Below are 8,536 nucleotides of genomic sequence, written 5' to 3'. Positions count from 1 at the left end.
CCATGGAACTGGAGTTATTGATGGTTGTTAGCCACCATGTGGGTGCTGGGATTCAAACTCCAGTCTTCTGCAAGAACAGCCAGTGCTCTTAACCTCTGAGCCACCTCTCCAGCCCCTGTATTGGTGATTTTTAAAAAATTTTAAATTATGGGGCTGGAGAGATGGCTCAGCAGTTAAGAGCACTGACTGCTCTTGCAGGGGACCCAGGTTTGAATCCCAGCACCCACATGGCGGCTACAAACTGTCCTCAACTCTAGTTCCAGGGGAATCCAATGCCTTCTTCTGACCTCTGCAGCATTGCACAGCACAGGTGCACTCACATACATGCAGGCCATATACTCATACACATAAAATAAAAATAATTAAATATGGGGCTGGAGAGATGGCTCAGCAGTTAAGAACATTGGCTGTTCTTGCAGAAGACCCGGGTTTGAATCCCAGCACCCACATGGCAGCTCTGCAGGCATTGCATGACATGGGTGCACTTACCTACATGCAGGCAATACATGCATACACATAAAATAAAAACTATAAAAATATTTTTAAATTAAATATATTTAAAAATTTTTAATTACATTTATTTATTTGTGTACATATGTATATGGGAGTGAGGCCAGAGGACAACTTGTGGGAGTGGGTTCTCTGCAACATTTGAGTTCTGGGGATTGAACTTGGGTCAGCAGGTTTGGTGGTATATACCCTTACCCACTGAACCATCTCCATGGCTTTTTTTTTTATGTCTGCCTTTTCCATACTTCCTACTCTTAATTTCATAATCAGAAAAATATTACTTAAGCAGCTCAGTAGTTAAGACCACTGGTTGCTCATGCAGAGGACCAGTACCCACGTGGCGACTAACAACCATTCATAACTCCAGTTCCAGGGGATCTGACAGCCTCTTCTGATTTCCATGGGCATTGCACACATGTGGTACGCTTAGATATATGCAGACAGTTTTAGAGAGAGAGACATATACTTTTTTTTTGTCTTTTTGAGACAGGGTCTCCTTGTAGCCCCAGCTGTCCTGGAACTCACTATGTAGACCAAGCTGGCCTTGAACTCACAAAGATCCGCCTGCCTCTGCCTCCTGAGTGCTGGGATTAAAGGCATGCACCACCACGCCCAGCGAGAGACATATACTTTTAAAATATTTTATTATTTTTATTTTTATGTGTATGAGTGTTATGCCTACATGTATGTAAGTGCACCCATGTCATGCATTGCCCACAGAGATTGGAAAAGGGCATTGAATTCTCCTGAAACTGGAGTTACAGATGGTTGTTTGCCATCATGTGGGTGCTGGGAATTGTATCCAGGTTCTCTGCAAGAGCAGTGAGTGATCTTATCTGCTGAGCCATTTCTCCAGCCCCAGAGAGATACATAAGTTTAAAATACAACATTGGGGCCAGGCATGGTGGTACATGCCTTTAATTCTAGCACTCAGAAGGCAGAGGCAGGAAGATCTCTGAGATCAAGGCCAGTCTGATCTACATAGCAGGTTCCAGACCAACTGGGGCTACCGGGAGATGCTGTCTCAAAAACTACCAAAAATATTTTAAAACAAAAACAAAAAAACACAACACTGGGGACTGAGGGGGTAGCTCAGTTGGTGGGGTGCTTGCTTACCATGCACAGAGCCCTGGGTTTGATTCCCAACTATTACATAGCACCCAGACGGATGAAGAGGTGGAGAATGGAGGATCAGAAGTTCAAGGTCATTCTAGGTTGCATTGCAAGTTCAGGGTCATCCTGGGATAAATGAGGCCCTGTCTCAAAAAACAAAAAAGGAGAAATGGCTCAGTGGTTAAGAGCACTTGATGTGGGGAGCTGGAGAGATGGCTCAGCAATTAAGAGCACTGACTGCTCTTGCAGAGGACCGGGGTTCAGTTCCCGGCACCCACATTGCAGCTAACAATAGTCTGTAATTCCAGTTTCAGGGGATCCAATGCTCTCTTCTGACCTCCTGGAGCATTACATAAAAAGGGTACAGTTACATGCATGCAGGCAATACACTCATACAAATAAAATAAAAACAATAAAAAAAATTTTTTTGTCTTTTTTTGAGACAGGGTCTTCCTATAGCCCCAGCTGTCCTGGAACTCACTATGTAGATCAGGCCAGCCTTGAACTCATAGAGATCTGCCTGCCTCTGCCTCCCGAGTGCTGGGATTAAAGGCATGCACCACCATGGCCAGCTGATGTTTTTAAAAAGAGCACTAGATGCTCTTCCAAGAGACCTGAGTTCAGTTCATACTGCCCATGTAGGGCAGTTCACAACCATCTATAACTCCAGCTCCAGAGGACTGAATGCCCTTTTCTTGCCTTTGCGGGCCCCTCATAGACACAGTGGCATATGTATGTGTACACACAAAAAACTTAAAAAACAAACATGGACATTGTGAGTACATAGGTCCTATAGCCATGGCAGCGGCCAGCTGTGGTTACAGAATAGAAGCTCCCACTGACATCCATCTGTGCCTCACAGCAACAGGACCTGTCAGCAGCTAAACTGTGCATTGTTCCAGGGCAAGCACCAGGTTGGATTCATCTTTGTACTCCAGCATCTAGCAGTATCAGCATGTAGTTGGCACTCAAGAAATGTATGTGGATGAACGATGCCTGTGACAAGCAACTAGACTTTATTCTTTCCTGACCCTTGCTTCTCTGATGTAACTCCTGACCATGACTGTCACCCCTTCAGAGCAGAACTTCTCTAGGGAACCAGGAAGGGAAACAGCTATGGCCAAGGACATCTTGGGGGAAGCAGGACTGCACTTTGGTGAGCTGAAGAAGCTATGGATATTGGACCCAGAGGTCACCCAGCAGACCACAGATCTCAAGTGCAAGGACTTTGTGGACAAAATTGGTCAATTTTAGAAAATAGTTGGTGGTCTAATTAAGCTTGTTGGCCAACTTGCAAAAGAAGCAGAAAATGAGAAAATAGTGCTCAGAACTTGCACAAATCCACAGCAAAGCAGAGAGAAGCTCAACAGCAGCAACAGCAGCACTGGTAGTAGAAAAGAAAAAACATTGAGAAATCTAGGTTGTCTGTGAAACTTTGCGTAAAGCAGACACAGAGCAAAATGAATAATTTGACCAATTTACTTCTCAGAAATGAGCTGGTTTAATTTTTATAACAGGAAGACAAAAAGAGCATCCCAAACAAAAATGTCTGTACCATTTCAATGATTTGATGAAGGACCAAGTGTGCATGGCAGTGTGTGAAGAGCCCAGCCCTCTAGTCTGGGGTGACTGCTAAAGCCTAGCACTGGGCCTCACCTCTTCCATTCCTAGTGGAATTAAGCAGGCTGCAAACTTTGATAAGCTTTTTTTTTTTTTTTTGTAAATTCACAAAGCTCTGGAAAGAAGAGCAATAGATTATCATTTTCAAAACAAACACACACAATACACTACAACTCAATTATGTGTGTGGTACAGTTAGAACCCAGAGAAGAGAAGGTGCTGAAGACTGAATTTAATTGTGTTCTGAAATTATTATACCTAGGGATTTGGTAGTGCACATCTGTAATCCAAGCACTCAGGAGGCTGAGACAGGAGTGCAACTCAGGCCAGCCTCGATTACATTGACACTTGGAGACCAGCCTGGGCTACATAGTCAGACTTTCAACTCCCTCCCTGCCAAAAAAAAAAAAAGAAAAAAATCCCAGTGAAAGAATCCAAAGATTGTTCCCAAAGACTTACAAAATGGGCCCTGGGCCCCAACCCAGCTCCTGCAGGGCAGGGTGCACCCTCATTCAGCCATTCAGATGTATTACTTCAATATCAAAGTCTGGGGTCAGTCCGAATGCCCCGCCTCCCCAGAGTCTCCAGCAGCGACTCAGGAGGCTTCCTACCAAATCCACATCCAATCAGAAAGTGCCATGACTATGGTCTAGCAACAGCCAATCATAAATGGGATGCCGCGCCTCAGCCTGCCCCAGAAGCTCTAGACCAGTGACCGGCCTGTGACAAAGGGTTGATGTCCTCACTCCCTGCAGGGCAGCGCAGTTGAGCTCAAGGCTACAGCAGGTGAGCTCAGTGGTTGGGAGGTTACAGGGACAGAGCTCCATATGGTGAGTCCCAGGCCTTTGCGTGGTAAGGCCCCGAGGCTGGGCGTGCAATGAGCACCAAATGAGGTTGCCCGGCCAAGGGCCGCTGGACCAGGGAGCTGGAAAACACAAGGGCCCTGGCGGGTGGGGACTAGAGCGTATGGGCGCTGCCTCTGTGTGATGGTGGTCTATGGTGAAGAGTGTAGCAAGTGCCAGCATCTTCCCAACTCCCGGCGGTAAAGACCCAGGTTGGAACCAGGTGTGGTGGCTGGTGCATTTGTGATCCTGAGGCTAAGGCAGGAGGGTCTAGGGTTTGAGGCCAGCTTGAGGTGCCAGGGTGCATAGGACACCCTATCATAAAAGAAAGCAGTATGGCATCCAGGATGTTGGAGTGTGAATTTTTGTTTCAGGGTGCCAGTGGCTTTGACTGTCTCTGATAGAACAAACAACAGCGTTGGGTTCCAGATGAATAGAAATCTTCCAGCTTTCTGGTCTAGTGACTAGTGTGTGCCACTGAAAATTTTTGAGGAACCCAAAGAGCCTTTGTTTGGTTTTAAAGCCGGTTTCCAGCGGCCCAGCCTGGCCTCAAGCTTACTGCATAGCTGAGAATGTCTGTGAACTCCAGATACTCCTGCCATTGAGTCCCAGATTCTGGGATTACAGTGCTCCACCACGCCTGACTGGTTTATAGCTATTAGCTGTTGTGGGGGCTGAGTTGGGGATTGGGCAGGGACAGAGGGCAGCAAGGAGCTGGGCTATTGAAGAAGATTCTAGGAGCTGCTAGCAAATAAGACATGCTTTATTTTCTCTGGGGGAAGAGAATCAGCCCATGGTCCCAAGAACTTTTTATAGGAAGTCACACAAAGGTGACTGCGTGCCAAAGCTGGTTATATAACAGGTTACATCACTGTTTACTTGGGAGGTCCTGTGATGTCAGCCATTTTATCCTGATTTACAGCCCTTTTGGGTCTAGCTCTAGCCATCTTGGCCCATGCCAGATCTACCATGTTGTCTGAACATAAACTGGCCCTCTTAGCCTTGATTCCCTTCATTGTCCCAAGGTAAAACTGAACTGGGCCTGGTGACACATCTTTTATTACAGAAAAATTCTTTGAACAGCTAAGAGATCAAACATTTCCCCCAGAAGAGAGTAGAAAAATTCGTTTATTCTTTTCACATGCATGTGGTCCCAGAATTAGCAACTAAGGCTTTAAGATTTTCTGGGCCCTCCAACAGGAGTACAGAAGGAGGTTATAAAGGCCTGTGCATGTCATCATCACATGGCCTGCACCTGGGACCTATGTCTCTTTTTATGATGGACCCTTTTATCTTGAGAAAAATTCCTTCCTGAGTTCATCCGGCCATCATAGTGAGAGACCTGAGTGACTCCATCTTGGATAAAACCTTCATGGGACTCACCCAGCCCTGAGCCCTGTTCTAGGAAAAACCACACACACACACACACACACACACACACACACACACACAAAGTATACTTGGAACGGATAGAGAACAACTCCCCCCCACTAACGGTCAATTAACCAGGGACAGGAAAGTACTAAAAGTCCAGATGTCTTTTCAGATTTCCTGAAGCCAGCAGTCTATGGTTTGGCAGTGGGCTGCAACCAATCAGATGTTTGCCAGGCTGAAGACCCCCCACCTACTCCCCGACTTACTGAACTTGCTGAAATAAACCTATAAAAACCTGTCTCCCAAAGCAAGGGGTCACACATCTGAGATCCACTAGGTTGGTGACAGAGTGGGCCCAAGATTAAGCTTGTAACAATAAAAAAGCCTTTGTGTGTTTGCATCAGTTGGCTCTTTGGTGGTCTTTGGGGTCTTGTGATCTGGGCACAACATCTTGGGGGCTCGTCCGGGATCCCCAAGACCCCCCCCAGGACCCCCCAAACCAAAGGGTTCCTGGCCAGCCAGTGTCTGTTTGTTTCTAGTTGTGCCTGTATGTGTCTGTCCTAGCTTTTGTTCTGAGCCTCGAGGCAAACTTGTGAACAGTGTGGTCAGGAGCAGTTGGAGCGGATGCACTGGATGACTGATTGATGCTGCCTATCCACTGATCTGGCTGATTGGGATTATAATACTGCAGAAGGTAAGGGGAGGCTTCTGGTTTACCATCAGGCTCTGTTGGCAAGCCTCAAAGCAGCTGCTCATAGGCCAACTAATTTGGCAAAGGTATACAATATTAGGAACTAAATGAAAGCCCAGCTGCATTCTTGGAGCAAATAAAGGGTGCCTTCTGCAAGTACATTCCATTAGACCTGGAGGCCAAAGATAATATAGTGGCAGTGGCCATGACTTTTGTTAACCAGTCAGCTCTGGATATAAAGAAAAAGCTCCAAAGAGTAGAGAGACTGGGTGAAAAGAGCTTAAGGGTTTTAATAACTGTGGCCGAGAAAGTGTGCAATAATAGGGATAGTGCAGAGGAAAAACAGATAAAGGCAGAAAGGAGGCAGAACAAGGACCTGGCAAGGATCCTGCTGGCTACCACTGCAGATCCAGAGGACCAGCGGAGGCATCTGAGACAGATAGCCTCGGGGAAAGGAATCTCTTGCAGTATGTGGATGACCTACTTGTGGCGGCAGACAGCCAAGAGGCTTGCATGGACGGCACAGAATGCCTGTTGCAGACATTGGGAAGCCTGAGCTATTGGGCCACTGCTAAAAAGGCCCAACTATGCAAACAACAGGTCCAATACTTGGGCTACATACTCAAAGAAGCACTACTGGTAAAAGATGCTGACAAACTGACTTTGGGCCAGAACTTGACCATCATCACACCACATGCAATTAAAGGAGTTTTAAAGCAGCCCCTAGACAGATGGCTAAGTAATGCCCGTATAACTCATTATCAGGTATTACTTCTTAATCCTGCTAGAATCACCTTCCAGGTACCAGTTGCCCTGAATCCAGCCATGCTCTTGCCAGACCCAGACTTGGATGCCCCCTTGCATGATTGTGCCCAAATCCTGGCCCATGTCCACAGTACCTGATCAGATTTGAGAGATACCCCATTATCTGATGCTGAAGTACATCAAGAGAATGCAGTACTTAATTCGACATGCCAAAGTAAAAATCAAGGAGGCTAATTTAAAGATTAAAGATATTGTCAATGGCTGTAAAGCTTGCCAACTCACTAATGGGGTGCCAAATATTAAAAACTCAGAAATCAGACTTTGAGGGAGTGTCCTAGTTTGTTTCTTCATTGCTGTGGCAAAACACTCTGACCACTACCAACTTGGGGAGGAAAGGGTTTATTCAGCTTACATCTCCCAGGTCATAGTTCATCAGGGAGCCCAAAGTAGGAACTCAGGGCAGGAACCTGGCAGCAGGAGCTGGAGCACAGGCCATGGAGGAATGCTGCTTACTGGCTTGCTCCTTGTCCCCTGCTCAGCTTGCTTTCTTATACAACATAGGCCCACCTGCCCAGGGGTGGCACCACCCACAGTGGGCTGGGCCCTCCCACATCATTCATCAAGAAGATGCCCTTCAGACATGGCCACAGGCCAGTCCAATAGGGCAATTCCCTGATTGAGGCTCCCTCAACCCAGGTGTGTCAAGCTGATACTAAAGCTATCCAGCACAGGGAGAAAACCTGGAGCCTGTTGGGAAACAGGTTTCACTGAGGTAAAACCTGACAGGTATGGATACCATTATTTGCTAATCTTTGTAAATGCTTTTTCAGGATGGACTGAAGCCTTCCCTATGAAACATAAAATGGCTCAAATGGTGGCAAAGAAACTGTTGGAAGACATCCTCCCCAGGTATGGCTTTCCACAGATTATAGGGTCAGATAATGGACCAGCTTTTGTGTCCAAGGTAAGTCAGAGTCTGGCCTGACTTGTGCTTATAGACCACAGAGTTCAGGACAGGTAGAGAAAATAAATAAGACTCTGAAAGAGACCTTAATTAAATTGACCTTAGAGATTGGCGGTGACTGGGTGACTCTCCTTCTGTTCACACTCTATCGAGTGTGTAACTCTCCTTACCAGATGGTAATCCCATCATGTTTGGAATGCCCCCCCCCATTATTCCTAACCTCCAGGCAGAGAAGATTACTGAATTTGAAGATCGGGACCTGTTGGACAACCTCAGGGGAGTACAATGGTCCCATAAACATGTATGGCCTAAACTATGTGCTCTTTATGAGACAGAACCCCCTCCAGAACCTCATTGATATCGACCCGGTGACTGGGTCTACGTTAAGAGGCATTGGCAAGGATCCTTAGAGCCACAGTGGAAGGGGCCCTATGTCATCATACTGACCACCCCCACAGCCCTTAAAGTGGATGGTGTAGCATCATGGGTCTACCACACACATGTATGGCCAGCTGACCTGTTCACCGTAGAGGAATGTGCATCCCCAGCTTCAGGATGGAGAGTTTCAAAGGACCCAACAATCTGCTCAAGCCAAATCTCACCTGCTTTTCAAACTGTTGACTGTATATACTCTGTTCCCCATGATAGCTGCTCCTG

At 46.6% G+C, this 8,536-nt stretch overlaps 1 pseudogene; it reads left to right on the top strand.

Annotated features, from left to right (window-relative positions):
- The first annotated feature begins 2,416 nt into the window (after positions 1 to 2,416).
- On the top strand, positions 2,417 to 5,650 carry LOC103741464 (annotated as a pseudogene).
- Positions 5,651 to 8,536: the final 2,886 nt, after the last annotated feature.

This window comes from Nannospalax galili, unplaced genomic scaffold (assembly GCF_000622305.1).
Source record: "Nannospalax galili isolate Female #2095 unplaced genomic scaffold, S.galili_v1.0 scaffold321, whole genome shotgun sequence".
Classification (NCBI taxonomy): domain Eukaryota; kingdom Metazoa; phylum Chordata; class Mammalia; order Rodentia; family Spalacidae; genus Nannospalax; species Nannospalax galili.
The sequence above is the reverse complement of the archived record's forward strand: the minus strand, read 5'-3'. Positions and strand labels throughout refer to the sequence as shown.